Here is a 25,199-nt window from a genome sequence, read left to right as displayed (position 1 = left end):
TCCCGTGAATCGCTTCTCGTCAAACTATCCCTCCCCCCAATGTTCTCCCACAGCTTCCTAATCATCTACAGACCCCCTGGCTATGACAGACAATTCTCAAGCAAACTCTGTGATTCGATAGCCACCAACCAAATAAACCATCCCACCCTCACTCTTCTAGGGGACTTCAATATCTGGCTCAACATTCCCACCAACCCCATGACCCACTCACTGGCCGACTGCCTAGATGCGCTTAACCTCCGCCTTCACATCACTCTAAAGGGCACCCCCTTGATGCCATCTTTTGCTCCCACGACCAGATACATCTAAGCCCCCCTATACCTATCATCTGGTCTGATCACTTCATTGTGCCTTTCACCATTCGCTCGCACGCCCCCAATTCCCATACCTGAACCAGAACCCCCAATCAACGCAAATGCTGGAAGAAACTAAAGATCCTCCCTGATCCAGCCGATGCCCTGCTTCAAAGTCCTCCCTCAACCATGCCACGTAATGAACCCTTAACCATCGACTCCTTCGACTCGTGGCTGAATATCTCACTAATCCCGCTCACCCCCCCACTTGCCAATCCTCCGCTCACCGTGGCCCTTATCCCAGATGGTTAACACCAGAACTGAAGACTGCAAAACAACTGTATAAATCCCTCAAACGAAAATAGCGGAAAGATAAAAACAACCTGAGTAGATCCACCCTGGCCCGGCACCATCGCCACTAGAAAGCCGAAATCCAAAAAGCAAAAAAAGTCCACTACAACTCTCAAATTCTCAGCTGTGAAAACCCCAGCAAGGAACTCCACAAAATCATTTCCGAATTCACCAAACCAACTTGTACCTCCACCCAATCCACCCCATCTCAGTCACTCTGCGACTAACTCTCACTCCACTTCTACACCACTGCTCTCGACAGAACAAATTCCCTCAACAACAAACTGGCCCTCCTGTCCCCAGCATGTAATCCACCCGCCCTACCAGTCACCCCCCCAGCAACTACAACCCAACCCACCTCCGACTCATTCACACCAATATCGAGAGATGAATTTCTCAAGCTTCTCTCTGCCCGGTAACCATCTGGCTCCCCCCTGCCCCGCCTCAATCCTCAAAGAAATATCTGCATCCACCTGCGCAGGAGAGCATGCAAGAACCATCATAAATGACTCCCTCTCCTCCTCAGGAATCTTCCCCAATGCCTTCAAAACTGCACATGTCAAGCCTCTTCTAAAAAACCTTCCCTCGACCCCCTCAACTCCAAAAACTACCACCCCATCTCAAACACCAGGTTCCTTGCTAAACTCATTGTTCGAACCGCATACTCCCAACTAAATGCCTTTGTCGAATCCAACAATCTCCTAGACCCTGCACAATCAGGCTTCTGACCACGACACAGAACCAAAACGACTTTGACCTCAATCTGGGACGACCTTAAGATCACTGCAGACTCTGCGGGATGCGCTGCACTAATCCTTCTTGACCTCTCCGCCGCTTTTGACACAATCAACTACTCAATTTCCTCGACCACCTCCAGTCCCCAGGAATCTGTGGAAACGCTCTCAAATGGGCATCCTTCCTCAACAATAGGGAACAAATAACCCTCCTCTCCGCCTTTGTTTCCGCCGCCCGACCAGTCAACACCGGAGTTCCACAAGGAGCATGCCTATCAGCCCTCCTGTTCAACCTCTATATGTCCACCGTCCCAGGAATAATCCGCTCACACAATATCCTGTGTTATAACTATGCTGATGACACCCAAATAATCCTAAAACTCCTCAACTCAAACTCCAACCGTCAGCCCGACCTTGCACCCTGCCTCCTTGACATTGATCATTGGATGACTTCAAACCACCTCCTCCTAAACCCCACTAAAACCGAAATCATGGTGTGCGGCAACACCAAGCTTCTCCCCCACCCTCTACCATGGCCCACATCCATGGGCAATCCGCCCACCACCTCGACCACAGAAAAAAACCTTGGATGCACTCTCGACTCTGACCTAACACTCTCTTGCCAAATCGACAACATCTCTAAATCCTGCCATTACCACCTCAAAATTCTTAGATGCATTCTTCCATACCTCTCCTTTCCCAACAGACTTGCCGATGTCCAATCTATTGTAATGTCGAGACTGGACTATGCCAACTCCCTCTACCTCGAGGTCCAAGCATACCACCTCATTAAATTAAAAAGAGCACAAAACTCTGCAAACAAAATGCTTCTAGCGCTTGGCCCAAGAGTACACACCTCTCCAGCCCTCAGAACTCTCCACTGGCTCCCGGTTGAACGAAGGGTGACTTTCAAAACCTTATGCATCTCCCACCGAGCAGTGCATAAATCGGCCCTTTATACCTACAGGACAAGCTAAAACCCTACCACCCACCGCGTACTCTAAGATCAAGCTCTGCCCTCCTCTTAGTGATACCAAACACAAACTCAGTCAGGTGAGGAGGATCCTTATTCTCAGCCTTGTCCCCCACTCTATGGAACTCGCTTCCACCCCACATTCGACTCACCGAAGACTACCGGTCTTTCCGCAAATGACTGAAAACGTGGCTCTTCCCATAAAGAATCGACGCTTAGAGCAAATGGAATGAATAAGTCACAATAAACAGTAATCCAAGGTTGTTTGAACAAAGTAAAGAGCAAAGAGCAAATTACTGAAAACGTGGCTCTTCCCATAAAGAATCGACGTTAGAGCAAATGGAATGAATAAGTCACAATAAACAGAAATCCAAGGTTGTTTGAACAAAGTAAATAAAAGAGCAAAGAGAGTCGATGGAATGTGATAGAAAGACTAAAACAGATAGTGTAACTAAAACAGATAGAGCGAGTGAAACGGATAAAGTAAGTGAAATGGATGGAATGGATAGAACAGATAGAGTAGATGGAATGGATAGAGTAGATGAAACGGATAGAGTGGATGGAACGAATGAGGGGATAGAACAGATGAAGTGAATGAAACGGATGGAGTGGATGAAACGGATGGAGTAGGTAGTGGATGGAACGGATAGAGGGGATGGAACGGATGAGGGGATGGAACGGATGAGAGCATGGAACAGATGAGAGGATGGAACAGATGAGGGGATGGAACGGATAAGGGGATGGAACGGATAAGGGGATGGAACGGATAAGGGGATAGAAAAGATGAAGTGAATGGAACGGATGAAGTGAATGGAACGGATGAAGTGAATGGAACAGATGGAGTAGATGGAACGAATGGAGTAGATGGAACGGACAGTCGATGGAACGGATGGAGTAGTTGGAACGGATGGAGTAGTTGGAACGGATGGAGTGGATGGAGTAGATTGAACGGATGGAGTGGACGGAACGGATGGAGTGGACGGAACGGATGGAGTGGATGGAGTGGATGGAACGGATAGATTGGATGGAGTAGATGGAATGCATGGAACGGATGGAACGCATGCAAAGATGAAAATGGATGGATGAATGGAACATATTGAGTGATGGAAATAATGGAACGCATGGAGCAGATGCAACGGGCTGAGTGTATAGAACAGATAGAATCGATGTAACGAACGGAGTGGCGGAATGGATGAAGAAGATGGAACAGATGGTGCGGTTGCCACGGATGGCACGGAAGGTGCGGATGGCACGGATGGTGCCGATGCTGCTATGGATGGCTCGGATGCTATAGATGGTGTCGATGCTACAGATTGTCCGGATGTTACAGATGGTGCAGATGGAACGGATGGTACGGATGCTATGGATGGTGCTGATGCTACGGATGGTGCGGGTGGCGTGGATGGTGCGGTTGGCGTGGATGGTGCGGGCGATGCGGATGGTGCGGGCAATGCGGATGGTGCGGGTAATGCGGATGGTGCGGCCGCTGCGGACGGTGCAGACGCTAAGTATGGTGCGGATGCTATGGACGGTACATATCTGTATCGCCTATATATGCTATGTACCTGTATTCCCACATTGTCTGTATCACATGTTTACCCCTTTCCATCCAGTCGCTTTATATACGTTTGCCGCTATGTACACCCCCTGTCCTGCTCTCGTGCCTGGTCGCAGGCGCTTTACTGATAACCACCATATCACACTACTACGCTTACTCTCTCCTATACACCATTATTCAATTAGAACACAGCTATACCATGATAAATTCGGGCTAGCTGTTCTCATACTAACATCACCCCATGAACACCTCATCATCCTAATAAAACATAGCTCGCTGAGCACATTCCGGCTAGCTTAGGCGTCTCCTCAGGCCTAACGCAGCCAGAACTCAGTCAAGGTGTCCACCCGCCAGACTGAACACATCCAACCGATTTCCCCAGTACCACACCTACCGCTAAGAAGCAGCTAACATGCAACAACCACACCAGCTGCACACAGATCGTGTGCCCACACACCATACAACACTCGCTCTCTCTACTGACTTGAACTGTGGTTCCAGAGGGCGTTCAACCTACCAGCGCTTTGAGGTCATAATAATGAAATAGAAGGCGCTATATAAATGCCAAGTAACATAACATAACATATCTTCGAGGCAGTCCATGGGGCATCTGTTTTCTCCAAACTCGACCTTCGGAGTGCTTCTCATCTGCTCCGCATCCGAAGCGGGGACGAATGGAAGACAGCCTTTAGAACTCCCTACGGGTTGTTTGAATGTAGGGTCATGCCTTTCAGGCTTGTTAACGCCCCTGCTGTGTTTCACTGATTGATGGACCGTCTATTCTCTGACTTTCTTTTTCTGAACACTATTGTATACTTGGACAATATCTTGGTGTTGTCCCACAACCCACAAAAACACACAGAGCATTTTCGAGCAGTACTCCACCGACTACAGACTCATCAATTGCTGGTCAAGCCCAAGAAATGTCTCTTTGGTGTTGCTACTGTACCCTACTTATGGTTCATCCTGTCCAAACAGGGCGTTATGATGGATCCCAAGAAGGTCTCAGCCATCCTAGAGTGGCCAACACTGTCCACGGTGAAAAAAATTCAGAGGTTTCTAGGACTGGCAAACTTTTATCGCAAGTTCATTACTAATTTCTCGAAGGTAATCTGACCCATCACGGCGCTACTTAAGAAGGATGCTCAACCATTCAAGTGGACAATCAGGCCGACGAAGTAGTAAGTCATCTCAAAGGCCTGTTTTGTTTAGCCCCAATTTTCTGTCAGCCGGACCAGTCCAGGATGTTTATCGTTGAAGCCGATGCCTCCGCAAGGAGCGGTGGGGGCCGTGTTGTTACAGGAAAGGGACGGCCTGGAGCATCCGATAGCTTATCTATCGAAGACTCTAACCTCGAGCCAGCGGAATTACTCGTTTATTGAGAAGGAGCTGTTGGCGATAAAAGTAGCTTGTGAGGAGTGGAGACATCTCTTAAAAGGCTTGCTATGTTGTTTCATATATTTATGCGCCTCTTAAAAGGCGTGCTATGTTGTTTCATATATTTATGCGCCACAAAAAAAGTTACAAGTGTACATCTCTTAAAAGGCGGTTGCCTTCCATTCACCATCCGCACGGATCACAAAAACCTGAAAGTATTCTGAGGTATGGAGTGTGTTAACTCCCGACAGGCTAGGTGGGCCCATTTCTTTAACCAGTACGACTTTACCATCACATACATTCCCAGCAGCCAGAACGTTTTGGCGGATGCCCTGTCCCGCCGGGATTCTGCAGAACTGCTTTCTGAACACCAACCCGAAACCATCTTTCAGAGGAACAGAATAGTCTGTCAACTGACCTTGTTTCTGCAGGATGTCAAGTCGGACACTGTGCTCTTCCGAACGGCCACATTACCACGTGTTACACACACCCAGGTTGAAAGGAAGGACGGGTTACTGTTTGTGAATCAGAGGTTGTATGTACCCTCCCAACCTCTGCAATGGAAGATGTTGGGCTGGTGTCATGAAAATGTATCAGCTGGACATCGCAGAATCAAAGACACATTGGAGTTAGTTTCTCCCACCTTTTATTGGCCGACTCTGTTTTCCGATGTGGAGAAGTATTGCAAGGCATGTCAGGTCTGTCCCAGGAGTAAAAACCACACCCAAAGACCCATCGGTCTCCTGGAGCAAACCCCGATACCAACCAAGCCTTGGTCTTCGATCTCCACAGATTTTATTGTTGATCCCCCCCGTATCTCGAGGCTGTTCGTGCATCATGGTAACCATTGACTCCTTCTCCAAGTTGGCTCATTTTTCTCCTCTGCCAGGGGTTCCTACAGCCTCAGGGATGGCCAAGGTGTTTATTTGGGACATATTTCATCTACATGGATTGCCAGACAAGATCATCTCTGACAGAGGATGCCAATATACGTCCAGGTTTTGGAAAGCGTTGTGTGCTCAACTGCGTATCGAAAGGGCGTTGTCGTCTGGGTTCCATCCGCAGACCTACGGACAGACAGAGCATCTCAACACAACATTAGAACAATACCTCATATGTTACATCAACCAAAATCAGGATAACTGGGTTTCTCCTTTACCCATGGCGGAATACGCCTACAACAACGCAGTTCATTCGGCAATAAGCATTAGCCCTTTCTTTTGCAGTATCTTCCCGACCAGTTTTCATCCCACCAACATTCCTTCCATTGAGTCCAACTTGGCTGATCTTGCTACTGCTCACAACACCGCAAAAAGAAGCCTGCTGGAAGCACGCAGACAGTACAAGACATAGGCGGATCGCCACCGCGTGCCATGTCCCGAGTGGAAGGTGGGTTCCAAGGTCTGGCTGTCCACAAGATACCTGCCTCGCTGGGTTCACCCCTCTAAACTATCGCCCCGTTTTCTGGGTCCCTAGGAAATCATCGCCTCAGGGTCCCTAAGAGTCTTGCTTGCATCCATCCGGTATTCCACACATTCCTTTTGCATCCAGTGGAGCAGGGGTCTAACCCCTCTCTGGACCGCAGACTGCACGGCCACTCCACTCCACTCCACTCCATTCCATTCCATTCCCATTCCCATTCCGGAGGAATACGAGGTCTCCCTTATTCGTGACTCCCGTTACAGAAGGGGATGTCTGGAATACTTGGTGAGTTGGTAGGGGTTTCCCTCTTCGGAGGATTCTTGGGAGCCCTGGTCCTATGTCCATGTGCCTAGGTTGGTTCGGATGTTTCACTGGGCTCACCCGGGCAAGCCTGGGGGACCTGGCACAAGACAGGGGCATACTGTCATGCGCCGCCAGTACTGGCGCTTATGGGACAATTGGCGCGTTGGCAGCCATTGAAGGTTCCGCCACATTTCATTTCCGTTCTACACTAGCGTTCTAGTGGTTTCCAACATGGCCTTTTTTTAATCAATTGCAAGTCAATGGAAAATGGCCTGCTGATCACTTTTAAAGATGAAAACTAGTGTTTAAAATACTGCCGCCTACAAGTCAGGACTGGCTGGCAAGGAAATAGGAGTTGTTCAGATAAACAGGGTGCCACATCATTAATAATCAATGTCACATAAGGGCAGCACACAGACCTCAGAAGAACACAGAGATAGACAGGCACTATATTCCCGATGAGAACCCTGGAGGGGCAGAGCTGGGAGGGCTAACTGAATAACAATGCTGGACTGCCTGGGTAAGAGGAAGCAAGCTATTGTATTGCATTTGGCAAATGTGACAGGGCCAGTGTTGTGGCCCTGTCTAGGGGAGGGGAAGGAGCCCGACTCCATCACCTTTCCCCAGTGCCTGCAGGAATGCAGGCCCCCTTCTAGCCCCTCCTTACCGTGTCTGATGGCAGCAGTGCGGCGTAGGGACACCGCTGCAGTAGGAGCAGCACCAGAGCCCGTGGAAAGGAGCCAGAGCCGCGCAGCAGCAGCTAACTCTAGGCTGTGGGTGCAGCAAGAGTCAACACTGGGCCTCCTAAGGACACAGCCCAGGAAGGGAGAACCAATGGGTGTGGCGGCCGCAATAACACCGGCTGTCACAGCCCAGGACCTCACAGAGCCCACTAGCCCACCAGGGAGGCTGTTCTTATTAAACAAAGGCCCTACTGTAAGGAATTGCCATCTGGCAAGGGTACAAAGCCCTGTTTTTTATCATTTTTATGAATACATAAAATGATGCTAGTAATTCCTTCTTCAAATGGGTACTCTGCTAACCAGATTCCCCCTTTGTCGCAACTCCATACCAAAAGCATAGTGTGCTTGTGCCCTGCTGCGACAGTAGCCTGAACTGTAGCGCCCGGTCTGCTCGTGGTACAGAGCAGGCTCAAAGGTCACAAGATGCCCACTCGACCACTGCAGCAACAGCAAAGTCACTGCAGCACAGGGACGGCATTTAAGATATTCCCCCTGTACCAAATCTACGATGATCACGAGTACCCCATGCTGCTGGCAGGGTAATCTCTAAGAATAAGCTATGCCTAGGCATATTGCATGGACCTACTTATGGTCATGGCCGTCACATCCCAATTGATATCACACATGTGTCAGCTCCTGTGAGCCAACTCTACTGTGGAAGGGAATGTGTATTTGGGTCAGATGGGCCGATACTGCCACATGGCAGGACTGAAACCCAGAGGACCCAGTCTCTCTTTAATTCTCTTTGTGAGGGTCAGTAACCCCCTCGCCCAGAGATGGCCACACAGCAGTCAGCTGTCCTGTGCCTAGGCATCTAAGGAGCACACCCATTCAGGAGTAGCCTCAAACCAGGGTGCTGCAGGTCTAAAGTTCTTTGCTGTCAGTAGAAGGGAAGGGGCGCGAATAAGATGGGCAGCGGACACTGGAAGAAGGCTTCAACCATCTTGTTTCTCGCTGCCTCTCTTCCCCTTTCCTGTCTCCTCCACTTCCTCTGCAGCAAAGCACTTTGGTTGTGACATCAACAAGGCAAAGTCAAGTCCAGCCAGGGGCAGGGATTGGTCCACTACATCAGGCTACCTTTAGACCAATCACCTGAGGACATGTGCCTTTAAAAGAAGGGGTTTTGTACCCCTTCAGCAGAATTCCCTCAGTTCTTCAAGGATGCTTTAAGGGCAGAGACTTTCTGAACATTCTCATCTGGACTTCCTTTAGGACAGTTGCACTGTCCAAAGCCCTCAGCCTAAAGTAAAGAAGGAGCCGTCCAAGACAGAAGAAAGATCTGTCCCCTAACCACTTGCTGGGAACATTGGGAGTGACCAGTGATGTGCACCAGGACAAACCATTCTGCAATGGATCGTCTGAGCTAAAAGAGCAAACCCTGAACTGACGTATCCTGTCCTCAAGTCGTTTGTGAAGGCCTCACAGCAACCGGAAAGCCAGACCAGACATGTTCTATTGCACCATACTGGTCTCTTTATGTTCCCCTGCATCTTGAACAATAGGGAAGGGTCACTAGTGCTGGTGTCTACGTTCGTCCAACCAGCCGAACTACTGCACTGCATCTGAACCAGTTCGACATTACATTGTGTGCTAGCCAAGCACGTCCCCTGCTAGGCCCGAAGTGACTGAGCAATGCCGGAACCAGAACTGAATCTCTGGAGGGTCACTCGCTGACTCTAACTGGGCGTTACAACCATGGCTTGGCCCAACTAGCCCAAGAACTGCCACCTCATTGATAGCGCATCGGCGCACCCTGAATCACCACTTCGGTGACCGTTGCCCGCTGACTCAAATTGCTGGAGCGTCACTCGCCGACCTCTACCAGCGGCTAAAGCCTGATTGGTTCTGGCCAACCGCAAAGCGTTCTTTGGATTGCCCCGACCTGCATCATTAAACCGATGCCGTTCGACCACACAGACTATCCACATTCACGTCTGCTCGATGCCCGCTTGCTGCCAGGGCCTCCACGATCCTACATGCCTGATTAGCTCACATCATTCGACATCCGGTCTGATGTGTCAGCCCACAGAGAACTGAATCTGGGTACTGTTGACACTGAACTTCCCCCATGGTCCACTTGGACCATAGAGAATGGTTAGGTCATGATCGCTCCTGCTTTCAACCCATTATCATTCTTATGCTAGTACCTGATCTACAAAAAAACCTGGAACGACACTCAGAGTGCTACTTTCTCCCGTCTGTTGCATCTTCTTTGTTCTTTCCTTTGGGGTGGGCTTTTGTGTGGTAGTCTCTATTCATTCTACATGCAGATGGTGGGTTTTATTAAAGTGTTTATATTTTTATAGAACCTTGATTAGACATTCTCTTTATTTTGGACTGGGATACTGTACTGTTTGGGTCACTACTGGCTCACCTTCACACCCTTCTTGAGAGTATAGCCTTCCCTCTGCCCACGTTCTCACAAAAGGTGAAGGTGGTATAGATCTCTTGATTTTCCCTTTTTTACCTTTATGATTGCGTTTTATTTTGGTTTGTAAAAGTGAGTGGGCCATTTGTCCTGCTCACCCCTGTGCTCCTGCGAGGCAGAATCCAATTCGTCAAAGTGGTCGGATTTGAAACAGACTGTGCCTACAGCTCAGAGAGCCAAAATTAAAAAGTGTGCAGATAACGTTAGTTTTGACTGCCAAGATATTTCTACGACCATGGAACTCGAAATGAGCATAGTACAGACTTAAAAGCAAGTGTCTTGCAAGGCATCTGTCGAGAGAGGGTCTCCCTTGTGGCGGTAAGGTTAAGAAGGCTGAACTGTTGAAAAGCCTCAGAGCTTTCGAGGAAGCTAGGCAAATGAAGGGGTGCCCGGGGACCAGCAGCAAACTGTATCGCCTAGACCTATTATCCACATACCTCAGGGGCATGGAAACCACAGAGGAGTGTGGCGGCGTTAGCGCTTCTCAGCATTCCTCCCACCGGGCGAACACAGTGGTCTCCCAAAGGTAACAAGCCTCCTGTAGGTCACGCTCATCCATGAGTTCCCGTGCTCTGAACAGGCCTCTAGGGAATCTTGCTGTGCTCGACTCCGACAGGCTCTAACTCCTGGAGGAAAGGAGAATAGCCCTGGAGAAACAGAAACAGCATGCTGCTGTGGCACTGGTAGAGAAAAAGCAAAGTGACTTTTTGATGCTGTGCAAAATGGAGCTTGAGATCCAAAAAGAGGCAACAAAAACTTCCAGTGGAGAAGGAAGTGTCTCCAGTGGTGGCTCCCAAGGAAAGCCTAGGCGTCACCTCCCCAAGGACTTAGTATAACCATATGAGGAGAGGAAAGATATTTTTGACTGGTTTGACAAGCTGGAGTTAGCTTTCTGCCTCCAGGAGGTGGAAGAGGAATTTTGAGGTGCAGCCTTTATGAGCGGTCTACTGACTGTTGGAACTGATGCCATTATTTAGTTGATTCCGGAGGAGAGGCCTATCTATGCCAAGATGAGGGCCGCAGTCGTCCGGAAGTTCTGCAAGAACCCGGAACAGTACCTCAAGAGTTTTAGAGAGCTCACCAAGAAGGGGAGTCAAACCTTTGAGGCGTTTATGTATCAATCCCTGAAATATCTGAGTCGTTGGGTCACAGGTAACAAAGTTGACACATTCCTGGGCATGTTCAATCTGATTGCATGTGAAAGTATGCTTAAACAATGCGAGAGTTAAACCAGCATTTAGTGGACAAGACTATCACAGACCCTCGGGTGCTTGCAAAGGCTGCTGATCGGTTTGTGAGTACTCGAATCCAGAAGGTGTTTGTGGTTAGTGTATCCTAACCACATAACAAAGAAGTAGAGAAACATAAATCGAAAGAGGGTAATGTAAGGGTGTTGAAGAAGGATGCAGACACAAGAGTGGCATTTTGATTGGCAAAAACTTGTATTTTCAAGAAAAGAAACCCTCACCATCCCTATCTTCTAAGAGGGGTGTCCCTGCCTCAAACTAATACTAAAGGATCTGTCAGAATGTCTGTCGAAATCGAAGCTCCACCATCCTGTGTCATAACTAAAGAATAAGTCAGCATAAAATTCCTTTTCCTGGAGAATGACTCACATCTCCTGGTATTTGGCTGGTATTACAAACATTTTCTTTGGCAAAAGGTATGCCAGGGGGAATGCCTCCCTTGCCCTGGCTTGTGGTTCCAACAATTCTTTAGAACAGTCAACTTTCAGAACCAAGAGAATGACTCCCTTCTCTTGGTTGGTTCCCCACACTCCAATATAGTTCACACAAAAACCAGGGGAAATGATCCCCATTCCCTGACATGTCTTGATCAAAAGGGTTTTCAGTTTCTTCAGCTCTCAGGACCCAGAGAATGGCTGCCTTCTTCTGGTATTGGTTCACACACTCGAATATAGTTCACACCAAAGCCAGGGGGAATGACAACCTTCCCCTGACGTCTCTTGATCAAAAAGGTTTACATTTTCTTCACTAGGAGAATGACTCTCGTCTTACACTTATGTCAGGGTCCCAGACCCTTCTCTGGTGGTCAGTGGGCTCACTGCTGTCACAGCAATGAGGAAGTTCTCCTCAGATGCCTGATGCACTTGTGTTGGGATCCCACACCCTTCTCTGGTGGTCAGTGACTTGTTACTGCCACTGCGATGAGGAAGTTCTCAGATGCCTGATGCACTCTCCCAGATAGTTGGACTGTTACTACTGGGCAGGCGGAAAGCCGCTCACGCCCCTCTCTCATCCACCCCTGTCCCTCTCTGGGTCTCTTGTACCTCCCGTTACCTTGGTTGGAAATTTGGTATGCCACCGGGACTTCCTGGGACTGGTGAGCATCTCTATGGCTCTTTGGCTTCTCTCCCTTGCTTCTGCAGCACTGCAGCGACTCTGCGCTCTACTGCTCAACTGAGGTCGCTCTTCCCGTTTCCTGTTCGGTCTCCTCCAGCTGGACCCACTGAGAACTCCCTCAGCGACTCACTGGCGTCCTCTGCTCTTAGGTATCCCCGGTCAACCGACATGATTCAAAACTCCCACGCTGGATGGTTTCCACACCTGCTGCCTCTCCCGGCTGGGCTTCACAAAGTCTTCAGTCCTTCTTCTCTTTTTATACAATGTTGTCAGTACCACTCTGGCGTATTGTCAAAGTCCTGTTCTTGTACTTTGCCTGTACCGAGTGAGACTGCTGGAGCCATCCCGGTGAGCCTCCTGGCCTGGAGGCTTTTTAAATTGACCATCGCAGCACTGCTGCACCGCAGGTAAAGCCCGATGGGCTTGGTGTGTTTTGGGAGTGGGCTTCATCGACCTGAATGTTTTTTACAAAATATTTTCTAAAATACCAGAGTGAGGCCCGCTGGCTTTAATTGTGGGCTGCGCACTCCTGGTTCATATTGTGGCGCTTTTACCACAGTTTCCATCTCAGTAGCCCTGGTGGGCTGTTCAATACCTCGTGTGGCATTCTACATCATCATGGCTGACACGATCTTGCTTTGAACCGGTGCCTTGCCTGCCTGCCCTGCATCCACTGCAATTGGCCAGCCTGGGCCTCCAAGAACCAATCAGGGAGACGGCAGGCTGTGCCGGCCACCCGACAAAGACCCACATACTACTGCACTTCCAAACCACCCATCACAGACCAAACTATCTACATCTTACATCCTAGACCTTTGACAATGTTCAACCTCCTCACCCCGGTAAGCACACTGGTTCACCTGCCTTGGAAATGAGCTCTCCACAAGACTGCCCACTGACTCTTGCCTCACAGCCACACTACCATTGGCGCCCTCCTCCAAATTGCAATGGTTACTTACTGTACATCTCTAATTCACCTGTTTCTGATGCTTACTGTTCTCAACCCTTTCAATACTGCACTGGTGCTCATTAATGTCTTTCACAATGGCACTATCATGGCCCAGGGTCCTCAACCCAATCTCCTCCTCTTTGACCGGCGCCTGCCTTCTCTCATCAACTTCCTTCCTGCTCCTGCTGCTCCTCCTTCCTCTCTCTCAGAATCGCCTTCACCTCATCCGATGGGTGTACCACCTTCCTGTACCCCTCCTCAGAAAACCTTCAAAAGGTGGTGACCGGCTTCACTTAGCCACACTGACTACTCATTCTGCTATTAAACATTCTTCCGACATCTGCGTCCTCCTTGAAGACCTTGAGCTTGACGTCCTTGCTCTCACCAAGACGTGGTTCAATGCCAGCTCAGTCACCGCCTTTGACTCCCTCCTCCCTGAGGCCTACACGATCATCTCAAAGCCCTGTCTCAACCGCACTGGCGTGGTGTAGCCTTGATCTTCCCAGAGTGGGTCCCTAAGTGCAGAGCTGCTCAACGGAAGTGGCAGACCTTAAGCTCATCCTCTGATAAACTGGCCTGTCACCTTCTCCAAAAGCAATATCGCCCGTCCATTCACTCCAAGGAGAGAGCTCACATCCAGGCACACATCTCTGGAGCTTATAACAACATGGCTGAACTCTTTGAAATCTGCAAGAATCTATCCAATCCATTTGCAGTCTCTACCTCGCCTCTTCCATCCAGGCCTTCTGCATTGGCCACCCACTTCACTGCTAAAACTCAGGACATCCTGAGTTCTCTCATCCTCCCTGTAATGCCTTTGCATTACCAGTAGAGATTGCGGACGCCGTGGCAAATCCACAAGCTTCGGTCACTATGGCAACATTGGGACTGGAGAGCCCAAACCAAGATGGCTACGTGCCGTTGCACATTGCGCACGTCATCACGTGTGCGTGATCGGTGTCACGGCAACAAGTATCAGGAAATAGTGGGAGCGCTTTGCGCTGCAACTGTTACCCTTCGTTGCTGCACGCTCGTAAGCTCTTTTCGCTCGCTTTTGAGCCATTCTTTTCTATCCGTCCTGGTATCTCTGTTTCCCCCGTTCCTGGAGATCGCTATGCCCACCGTGTTTCCCGGAATTCTTGACTTCGTTTGTACCCTTGCTTGTGCTGTCCTTGTTGCTTTTCGTGCTGGCTCATTCTGAGTTCTGTTTCCTGTTCCTGTGTCCTCTCGAACTCTTGAGTTTCTTCTGTGTATATTGGATGCTCGTTACTGCAGCTCTTTATACGAAGCCGTGGTGCATGGTTGGGAATTCTCATATTGTGATACCAGTCTCCTGGAAACCAGCCCATGGCTATTCTACAAGATCAAGTCTGGAGATTCCAAGACACGCTGCAGTATTGGACTCGATGGTTTTTCCCTCTATTCTCGAGTTTTTTTTTCCCTGTTGAGGCCCAGCTCTCTGGGTGGCCCCCCATGCCTCCCAGTTTCCTTGGGTCGGCACGTTGGCGGCCTGGAGTGATCGGCCTTACCTCTTCTCACCGAAAGAAGGAAAGACAAAGAAGAAAGACCCAGATACTGGGACCAAGACAAAAAAGGTGAGACCCAAACCTGACACTCCCCTTCCCACTGCCGCCCTTGGCCCCTCCTCCTCCCTCATCCACTCTTTCCTCCTTTTCTCCTATCACACCGGACAAGGTCACTAGAGTTATCTGCACTTTGAAGGTCGCTTCCAAACAGGTCTCCGCCTGTTCTTCCAGAACTATTAAGGACAATATCAGCGCACTTGCCCTTGTACTCACAGACCTCTGCAATTAATCTCTCGTCACTGGGTCTTTCCCCTCTTCCCAAAAGCACCCTCTTGTACGGCCCACCCTCCTAAAAAAGCCTTTGGCTGACCCCCTCGTGTCAGGCTAACTACCGCCCCATCTCTCTCACTCCTTCCTTGGGAAACTCCTGGAGAAGTTGTCTTCCCCAAACTGAGCTCATTGGTTGCTGCATGACCATCAATCTGGATTCCGAGCATCCAGGGGCACAGAAACTGCTCTCCTGAACACCCGTGAAGAATTCCTCACATCTACTGATTCCAACTCACCTGCTGTCCTCATTCTACTCGATCTCTCCTCTGCTTTTGACACAGTGAACCACTCCATCCTCATAAAACGGCTCAACAATACCCTTGGTATCTCAGAGTGGGAACTGGACTCGCTGACTTCCGTCCTCACGGACCATCCCTCCCAGGTTACCCTGGGTTCTTTCTCCTCACCCACCTCCAACTCCACCTATGGCGTTCACCAGGGCTCCATCCTCTCGCCTTGGCTCATTAACATCTATCTCGCTCCTCTCACACACCTTATCTCCACTTTTTCACCACACTTACAGTGTTATGCAGATGATACCCAACCTTTCTTCAGACTACCCTGTGCATCTCTTCTAACCTCCTCTCTCATTCCTGACTGCGTGTCCACTTTCCAGTCTTAGTGTACCTCCAATGACTTCTGTTTCCTGTTCCTTCTTTTCGTCCTTCACTCTGGCCACCCACAATGGGCTCTCCCTCATCTCCTTCCTCTGAGGCCAGAAACCCGGGAGTTATCTTCGACTCCTCTCTCTCTTTCATTCCTCACATCTTGGACCTTGCCAAGAAGGCCCATTTCCAACTCCATCTACTCAGGGGCATCCTTCCCATCCTCACCTTCCCCCAACACCTCAATGTCACCTGAGCTCTGGTACTCTCCAGGCTGGACTACTGTAACAGCCTCTTCCTTAATCTGCCTTCTTCTATCTGCACCCTCCAGCTAATCCAGAATAGGGCTGCAAGAATTATCCTTGGCCTTAAGCCCAGGGACTGTATCTCTCCAACCCTAAAATCTCTCCACTGGCTCCCAGTTGCTGCAAGGATCACATTTAAATCCCTCTGCATCATCCATAAGGCTGTCTGGGGCCCGGGACCACACTATCGGCAACTTGCTCTCACCAAGTTCTCTCCTTCCAGATCCCTCCAATCCTCTGTGTTCAACTCTCAGCTTGTCAAGTGTTTCTCTAAGCAGAAAGCGGTAGCCGTTCCCTCTCATTAGCTGGCTCCCTCCTCTGGGTCATCCTCCCACTTTCTCTCCGTCTTGAGCCGGATTTCCTCAAATTCCACAAACACCACAAGACTTTCCTCTTTTCCTCCTCCTTCCCTCTCTCCCTCCCGTGCTAAACCACACAGTAGTTTGATTGGTGGCCTGGGTCCTTCTGGGTCCTGGCCCTCTGTCCGATCACCCGCAGCATCCGCCCTCCCCCTGCATTTGCCTTCGGGCACCATTTGGCCTGTTGCCCCACATGTAGGCACTTATTGCTAGGCTGTTGACCCCTCCTCTTGTGGTCACTACTTGGCATTTACTCTTTGCCTTCGCAACTGACTTCTTTCACTTAACTGTTGCCTTGCAACTATCCCCCTGGCACTTCTCCCCTCTGTGGACCCTCTAGCACTTACCCCCTTACCCTGTTCCTTCTCTCTCCCTGCACTTGTACGATCCAAATGTTCACAAGGCCTCGTAGGGCCTCTTTCTGTATTTTGCATTTTCCATTGTCTTGTTGTTTCACGTGTTCCCTTCCCTTGCCCTGTAGGCGCTTTGAAACACAATTTTCTTGACGTAAAAGCACCTTACAAATGCCCAATAGATAAATAAATAAATACATTGATGGATTGATCTTCATGCATCCTCGGGGCCACCTTGTACCAATACTAGCACAACCAGTCATCTTCATGTCTCATGTGCTCTTCTTCATCCTGGTACTTTCTTTTGTGGTTGTTTCACCTACATTACAGAAATACATGGATCTACTCTCAAGGAAGTTGTTTTCCATAGAGGGTGGGGGTTAGGGAAGGTTGGGGTGTGAGGTTGGCCAACGGGCTGTACCCTAGGTGAACCTCTTTCTCCCCAGAGGGGTAGTCCCTCCCAATGAGATCCTCCCACATTAAACCACCCCTAGGGGGACCATTGGGTAGCAGTCACACCTCCCTAGCCTCATGAGAAAGGGCTCCCCCTTGGGCAGAAGTGATAATACCTAGCGAATCATCACAGTAAGGACAGAGGCGTGTACCCTCTTGCCAAGAAAGGGCTCCATAAATCTGAGGGAAGAACCCGGTCACCTATATCGTCAGAAAGGAGAAATGAGGGCTCCCCTAGCACGATATCCAGTGTTAATAAGGAAAAAGAAATAACGACACATTTTAGACGACACCTAACTAACGACAACAAGTTGAATTTTAAAGTAAAAGTACATATGGGGGTAAGGTAAGGGATTAAAAGGGGTGGGGTAGTTGGGGGGAGGGTAAAAAGGCAGTAGAAACGGAGGCTTGGGGGAGGGGACCCCCAAAGTTAAAATAAATAATTCAGGTGTCGTTTTAAAAGTATCTCGTTATTTAGGGCGTCGTCGTAAATACATGGAACCCCCTAGCACTGGGGCGTCCGCACTCATAGCCCCTCAAGGCTGCTTTACTTGCAGAGATCGGAAACATAGGAAGGGGATCCCAGCTGCAAGGGTAGACCCAAGCCGGCCGTAGTTAGTGCTACGCTCAGGGAGGAGGAAGAAGAGGAAGAAATAGTCAACGTGGGCATCTTAGACGATGAATTCCCACTCTGCCTGGGGTTAGTATCCCTGAGTGGGAAAGGTACTGGGTCTCCCACTGAGGCCCTGCTTCCCGCTAACACAGAGATCTTTTTGGACCATGTGTTCATTAACATGAGCAAAGCCCCCATCCCTTCATTATACTGATGCATGTATCACCACTGTCCGACGACAGTGAATACAAGAGGACCAGATCATCCATAGTCCTCCCAGACTAGTCGGGGGATTCGATGGGCTCACCCGATACCCACTGGCTATCTTTTGTCCCTGTTTTACCTTTATGATTGCATTGTGTTTTGGTTTGTAGAAGTGTGAAGGCTGAATGGGCCTTTTTTCCCTGCTCACCCTTGAACTCCTGCGAGGCAGAATCCAATTCATCACACCTTCACAGGGAAAATGTTACACTCACCTGGTATCCACAGTGACGCCACCCAGCCGGGTTACTCGCTGGTATGCTTCTCAGCTTTGCCCTGATGTGGTCTGCGGGGAAGGTTCTGCCTGAAAATACAGTAGGACTGTGTTCAAGACTGACCGGCTGGGGTAGGTATCCTCCCTCCACCCCCGTATGCTTTCAGTCCCTCTGGCGCCCTCTCCTCATCTTGTGGTAGAAATAGGCGTGCTCTCCGTCCTGCCTTCTTTGCAGGGGCACGTTGTCTTTGGGCGAGTGCGGTCCAGTTACTTCACTGACGCCGGCCCGTTTGATATTGTTCAGGTAGGTCTTATTGCTGTTCTTTAGTTTTGTTGCTATCCTGCATGCCTTTCTTTGTTTAAAATGTCTCTTTTTTCTCCCTTAGGTATGCATAGCTTCGGCGCGGCGAACTGGCTTGGTTGAGCCCCTGCTGGTAAATGATGGCGCATTAAGAGCGCTATGATGCTGTAAGTAGCGCTATGCGCAGCGCTGCGAAGTCTTGCCTTTGCTGACCTGTGTTTTCCTTCCTTGTAGGTTGCAGTGTTCTTCAGGGCGAGTGGAATGTCCGGAGTGGTGCCAGCCGAGAGGCGACCAGCCAGGTAAGCCTTTTGAGCAGTTCGTAATTTGTAAATGTCTCTACAGCTTTCTTTAATATTGCCTATATCTTCTTCTTTCAGGTCGTTCTGTCCGGGAGGCGTGCAGATTCAAGGAAGCTGTTCTCAGTAGCTGTGAGTGTTTAAAGATGAAGACTGCAGGTAAGATGCTGCTGCTAATGATGTTCCTTTTGTCTCCTTGCAGGTTCTGCTTCTCCGAGGTTCGAGGGAATAGCTGGACACGGTGAGCGTCACGTTGCAAGCTGCAAAGTAACACGAAGCATGTTCTGCAGTCAGGGTGTGGTTTATATAGCCCAGGTAAAGTAGTACCAGGGAAAGTAGTTCCAGGCCTGCCACACCCAAAACACTACACCGCATAGCTTGGTTCTTACGGAACCAAGCTATGTGGATGCCTCCATGTTGGTTGACAATACAATAAAGTAGTTCCCAAGCAAATTGTTGTACATGGTGTATGAGCCTGGCGCCATAGGCGCCAGGACTGCCCCATGAGGGCTTTTGAAGAGGATGCCAGGCTCTAGAGGTCCGAGTCCTGACTCCACCTGGCCAATGGGTTTGCCAGAGGGGGTTTTGGGCGAGGGTCGTGACAGCAAATGAGCCCCGCTAGACCACCAGTGGCCTGCATTAGGAAAAAGCTGCAGGGAGGCATGACTCCTGGAAGTTGTTACAGGCTTCAGGTCAATAATGCAGCCAGAAGGGGGCAGGGCTTACCAGCCCCTAAGAAGCCTTCCAAAGCCCTTCCCCCCCCCCTCACACCCTCTGGAGACAGGTAGGTGATTTGCTATGGTAAATTGGCCAATCCAGGGAGGGCTTTGGGTATTTAAGGACGTGTGTGAGAAAGATCGAGTCTGGGTTAGTAGGGTGAGGACAGGAGGGGGTGAAGGAGGCGTCTGAGAGACCAGAGGAGGCGAGAGCGATTGGAGTCGGGAGTCCATTTGTTAAGAGGGGGTCTGTAGAGTTTTTGAGTGCGAGAACGGAAAGTGTGAGGAGTAGAGGTAGAGTAGGAGCAGTATTGGCAGAGGAAGTAGTAGTGGAGAGTGGAGATAGTTTTAGTGGGAGTAGTGGAATGGAAAAGGAGTAAGCAGTAGTAGTAGTGGGAGTAAAGTATAATATTGGAAGTGGAGTAGGTAGTAGAGAGCATTAGTGTGTAGAAGAAGCAGTAGAGCAGTAGTAGGTAGTAGAGGGCAATAGTGGGGGTTAAGTATGCAGTAGAAATAGTAGGAGCAACAGAATAGTAAAAGCGACAGTGAGTGGAATATAGGAGTAACTATCAGCGTAGAGTGAGACATAGATTAGAACAGAAAAATAGCAAGAGGCAGGGAAATAGAGTGGGAGGAAGAAGGAAGTAGAGTGGGGGTTAGGAGGGAAGAGAAGATAACAGAGGTAGAGGGGCAGTTGGAGCTTCAAGCAATAGTAAGAATAGGAGTAAGAAAAGAAGATCCAAATGTGGACGTGGAAAGGCAGTGTGAGAGATCGGAGGGATAATAACATGGTTGGAGGAGAACATCTTAAGAACCCAGTGTAGTGAAGGGTCAGGTAAGAACATGTGTAGAAGGAGAAAGAGTGACACCGTACGAAAGAAGGCACCCACCCAAAATCCCTATACTACTGAGCGGGGTAGGTCATGGAAAGTCTAGAAAATCCCTGAGAGAGTTAGGTAGCCTCCATCTGAGGGAAATGTCAACAGAATAAGGCAGCTGATAGATAGATAGTTGACCCGGATGGCAAGAAACTAACATTCAAATGCCTGGGCTAGGAAGTGGGTAAACCGGCGGGAAGTAGAGGGCGAGGGATGCCCCTAGCGCCAAACTTCCCTAAAAGACTGACAGGCCCTGGAGACCATTCTAAGATCCTACAGCTAGTGTCTCTTATATACAGCTAGTCTGTCTTATATTCTACAATAAAGACCCTTGTACCGGCAATCAGAGTCAGAGTGGTTATTTGTGGTGGGCTGGTGGGCCACCCTGTCACACATAGTAAAGCACATCTGCCTAAGGGCCTACAAATGAGAATGTTGTTAAATGTTTCAAATTCAAATTTTTATGCTGGCTTCAATATATTGGAAGCAGAACAGAGCCACAAGGCTGAACAACTTTGCTGAAGCAAAAAGCTTTGAAATGCCTTCACCATCACAGTGTTACAAAGTTGCCGGTCATGCAGATATGAATACCTCCGTCCCCAAGTACCACACATGCAATTATATGAACACTGCCTGTGCAATCCTTGAGGCCACAGGTGTGGTAGTTCGTCGAGTCTGGAGTCAGGAACTGCCGGAAGGACCCTTTGAGCGCTGTAAGGCCAGGAGGGATTAAGTACAGGGCGAAATGCAATATTACAGGGTATTTTAGGAATAGAAACTAAACGTTCTTACCTATGTGTACTGTAGGCCCACCCAGAAAGGAAGGAGAGTGACTGGACCTGAGCCCGGGTTCAGATGGGTTTCCCACAACCTCTGGTATGGTGATGGTAAGCACTGGAGTTTGGAGTGCTTGCACAGGCGAACGCCTAGTGAGAGGCCATAGGCCCAGGTTCCAAAAATCATGGTTCGTGGAGAAATCCGTTAGTCAGGCCGTGGTCGAGTAACCAAGAGTTTCAGAGCTAATCCAGGCAAGTTCAGGGTTAAGAGAGAGCAATCCATTAGGCAGACCGTTGTCGAGTGACTGAGAGTTCCGATGATATTCAAGGCAAGTTCAGGGCGTAGAGCGTAGAGCAAGCAATCCGTTAGGCAGACCGTTGTCGAGTGACCAAAATCCTGGTAAGTACGAAGCGTCGCAATGTCCGAGAGAAAGACCAGCTGTGAAGCAACGTTTCGGTGTTTCTGAAAGCATTTTAACCAATGGAGAAAATCACGTGATGCTCAACAGGGAAACGTTGAGGCGTGGGGGTCGTCACGTGATACCGATTGCGTTTGGTCTCCTCACGTGACGATCAGGTCCACACGAGCAACGGTGATTGCGGCCAAATGGGAACCTCCAATTACATTGCCAACGGAGAGAAGGGCGATAGACACCAAGCCTGCCATGGACCCCCCTGACATGACGGGTGCAATGGTGCCGCCTCGTCTGCGCGCCCAGAGCTAAGCATTGGGGGCTACGTAATGTGGGAGTGTGGAAACGTGAGCCTGTGGGAATCATAGTAGTTCGTAAGGTAGAGGATGTGGAAGATGTAACACACAGGGTAAATCTGCCTATGGGCCTAAAAGCTTTTCCAAATTCTATTTTTTGACAGTTTCAATGTTTTTGGGGCTGAAATAAAGCAATTTTGACCCATTTTTTGCAACATATTTTTCTGTTCCATGGTTAGACTATAAAGAGACACCAGGGTGTATTTTTGTCAGGGCCTTTTAGCTTTCCGTGATTGTGAAACACTGGCCCGCATTACAAGCCCGGCAGTAGCCGTGGTGGTAAAGCCGGCAGGCTGCCGATGGACCCCTAAGCAGTTACCAGCGCCTGGTAAGTGCTGTAAATAGACAGCGGCTAGGATGAGAGATGTGGGGTGTCAGGGCCCCGAGGATACATAAGGGCACTGCACATCAGTCACTATACTGTATGATTAGCAGGGAAGAGAGGAGGAGGACGAAGAAGTAAAGAAAAAGGTCTTGAGGCTTTTTCGGAACTTAAGGAGGTCATGCTCAAGACGCAAAGGGAGGCTGTTCCACAGAGGAAGCCCGCCGAGGAAAGTGATCGACCACTAGCTCTCAGTTTAGCAAACCGTTTCACATGCAGGGAGTTGGTGCCAGAGTAATGCAGGAGTCTAGAAGGGGTGTATTTGGTCAGGAAGCATTGAAGATAGCGTGGTCTCCGGCCCCAGATAGCCATGTGGATGATTCAGAGGGATTTGAATTTAATCTGTGCGGAGACCGAGAGCCAGTGAAGGCTTGGAAGGGCAGGAGAGATGCAGTCCCTGGGCTTGAGGCCAAGTATAAGTCTCGCTGCTCTATTGCTGGAGCTGGAGGGGTCGCAGGATGGACAAAGGAAGATTAAGGAGGAGGCTATTGCAATAGTCTAGCCTGGAGAGAACCAGAGCACGGTTACATTGAGTCTATGGGGGAAGGTGAGGAAGGGTAGAGTTCCTTTGAGAAGGAAGAGCTGAAAGTGGGACTTCTTGACAATGTCCTGAATATGAGGGATGAAGGAAAGGGAGGAATCGAAGATGAGTCAGAGATTCCTGGCTTCAGAGGAGGGGGAGGGGGGAACCCATGGAGGAAGGCCAGAGTGATGGGAAGATGTAAGGTGCAGCAGGGGACCCAATAGGGAGAATCTCTGTTTTGCTGGCATTGAGGCAGAGGTCATTAGCAGTGCACCAGGCCTGGAAGGCAGAGAGGCAGTTAGGGATGAAAGAAGGTGAAAGGGCATCAGTAGGAAGTTTGAAGAAGAGTTGTGTTTCGTTAGAGTAGCACTGGAAGTTGGGGGAGAAGGAGGAAATGAGGCATGCCAGCAGAGAAAGGTATATGTTAAAGAGCCAGGGCAAAAGAATGGAGTCCTGGGGGACGCCACAGGTGGAAGAGGAAGTAGGGGAGGAGAAAGGGCCCAGAATGGTTTTGGAGGAATGGTCAGTTAGGAAGGAGGTAAGCCAGTCCAGTGCCGGCTCCGAGATACTAAGGGTATCAGGGAGCCTTTCTATGAGGATGGAATTGTTCACTGTGTCAAATGCAGAAGAGAGATCAAGGAGGATGAGGACAGCAGGGGAGTTGGAGTCAAGGGATGCAAACAGTTCTTCACGGGTGTTGTGAAGAGCAGTTTCCGTGCCTCTGGATGCTCAGAATCCAGACTGGTGGTCGTGTAGACAGCCAACAAGTTTAGTATGAGAGTTCAGTTGGGGGAGGGCCAACTTCTCAAGCAGTTTCCCCAGGAAGGGCGTGATGGAAATGGGGCGGTAGTTGGCTGGGCAGGGCAGGAAGGGTCAGTAGAGGGTTTTTTAATTAAGGGGCACACAAGGGAGTGCTTGATGGTGGCTGGGAAAGAACGAGTAGCAAAGGAGTGGTTGCAGAGATCAGTAAGGGCAGGGGCGAGAGAGGAGATGTTGTCCTTGATGGTTCTAGAAGAGCATGAGGCAACCTGTTTGTAAGAGACCTTCATGGAGTTGAAAACTCTGGTGCCTTCTTCAGGGGGGATAGGAGCAAAGGAAGAGAAGGAGAAAGGAGGAGGGTGAGTGGTAGGGGGGGGGATAGGGGAGAGGCTTGGGTTAGAAGAGTGTGTGACAAGGCTGTTCAGTATGTTCTGGGTTTTGTAAGTGCAGTGAGAGGCGAGTGCATTGCAAAGGGCCTGGGAAGGAGTAGGGGCAGAAGATACTGCGGACTGGTTGGCAAGTTCCCTGCAGATTGTGTTGTTGGTCACATTGGACACACGTGCCTGAATGTGTGCGCTTTTTTTGGCACGGATGGATAGCCTGTAGTGTCTCTGGGTCAGGCGGCAGGCCCGTTTGTCAGAGGGTGAGTGAGCCTGAAGTGTGCCACTTCCTTTCAGCAGCACTGTACTTACATTTTTCGTCTGAAAGTTCTGGCGGATTCTCATGACTGGGGCAAGGATGACAAGGGTGTTGGTAATGGACAGATAGAGGTTGCTGAGGGCAGAATCAGTGGTAGAGTCTGTTTTCGGTGGGTAAGGGGGAATGACGGTGGAAGAGAAGGCAGCAGCCACACCCGTTTCATCGGACGGATGTTCGTGAACGAGGTTGGCAGAGATTTATGTGGAGTTGTCACAGGGCCATAGGGACCCAGATGAGTGGTATGGAGAGACTGGTCAGACCAGGAGAGAGGGGTGACCAGGGGAGTAGAGAGAATGATGTTGGAGTGGATGATGGCATCTAACGTGTGTCCAGCACAATGGGTAGGGCCAGAGGGAAGAATGGAGAGGGATAGGGAGGAGCAGAGGTCAGTGAAGAGGGTGGTTGCTGTGCAAGGGGCGTCTAGGTGGAAGTTGAAGTAACCTAGTATTAGCAGGTTGGAGGTGGTAGGGAGGAACAGAAGTCCGCCCACTCAGAGAGGAACAGAGAAGTGTCTGGGGGCCGGTAGATGGTAGCAATGGTCAAGGTGGTGGAAGGAGAGATGACCAATTTGCATACTATACTCTCAA

The 25,199-nt window shown here is 49.7% G+C and overlaps 1 protein-coding gene across 3 annotated transcripts in view; it reads right to left on the bottom strand.

The window, feature by feature from the left end:
* Positions 1-25,199, bottom strand: part of FLCN (folliculin) — a 611,825-nt gene that overhangs the window by 342,021 nt on the left and 244,605 nt on the right. The window lies entirely within an intron of this gene.

Source organism: Ambystoma mexicanum, chromosome 2p (assembly GCF_040938575.1).
Source record: "Ambystoma mexicanum isolate Mex_15411 chromosome 2p, UKY_AmexF1_1, whole genome shotgun sequence".
In the NCBI taxonomy this organism is placed as follows: domain Eukaryota; kingdom Metazoa; phylum Chordata; class Amphibia; order Caudata; family Ambystomatidae; genus Ambystoma; species Ambystoma mexicanum.
This window is presented reverse-complemented; position numbering and strand designations above follow the sequence as displayed.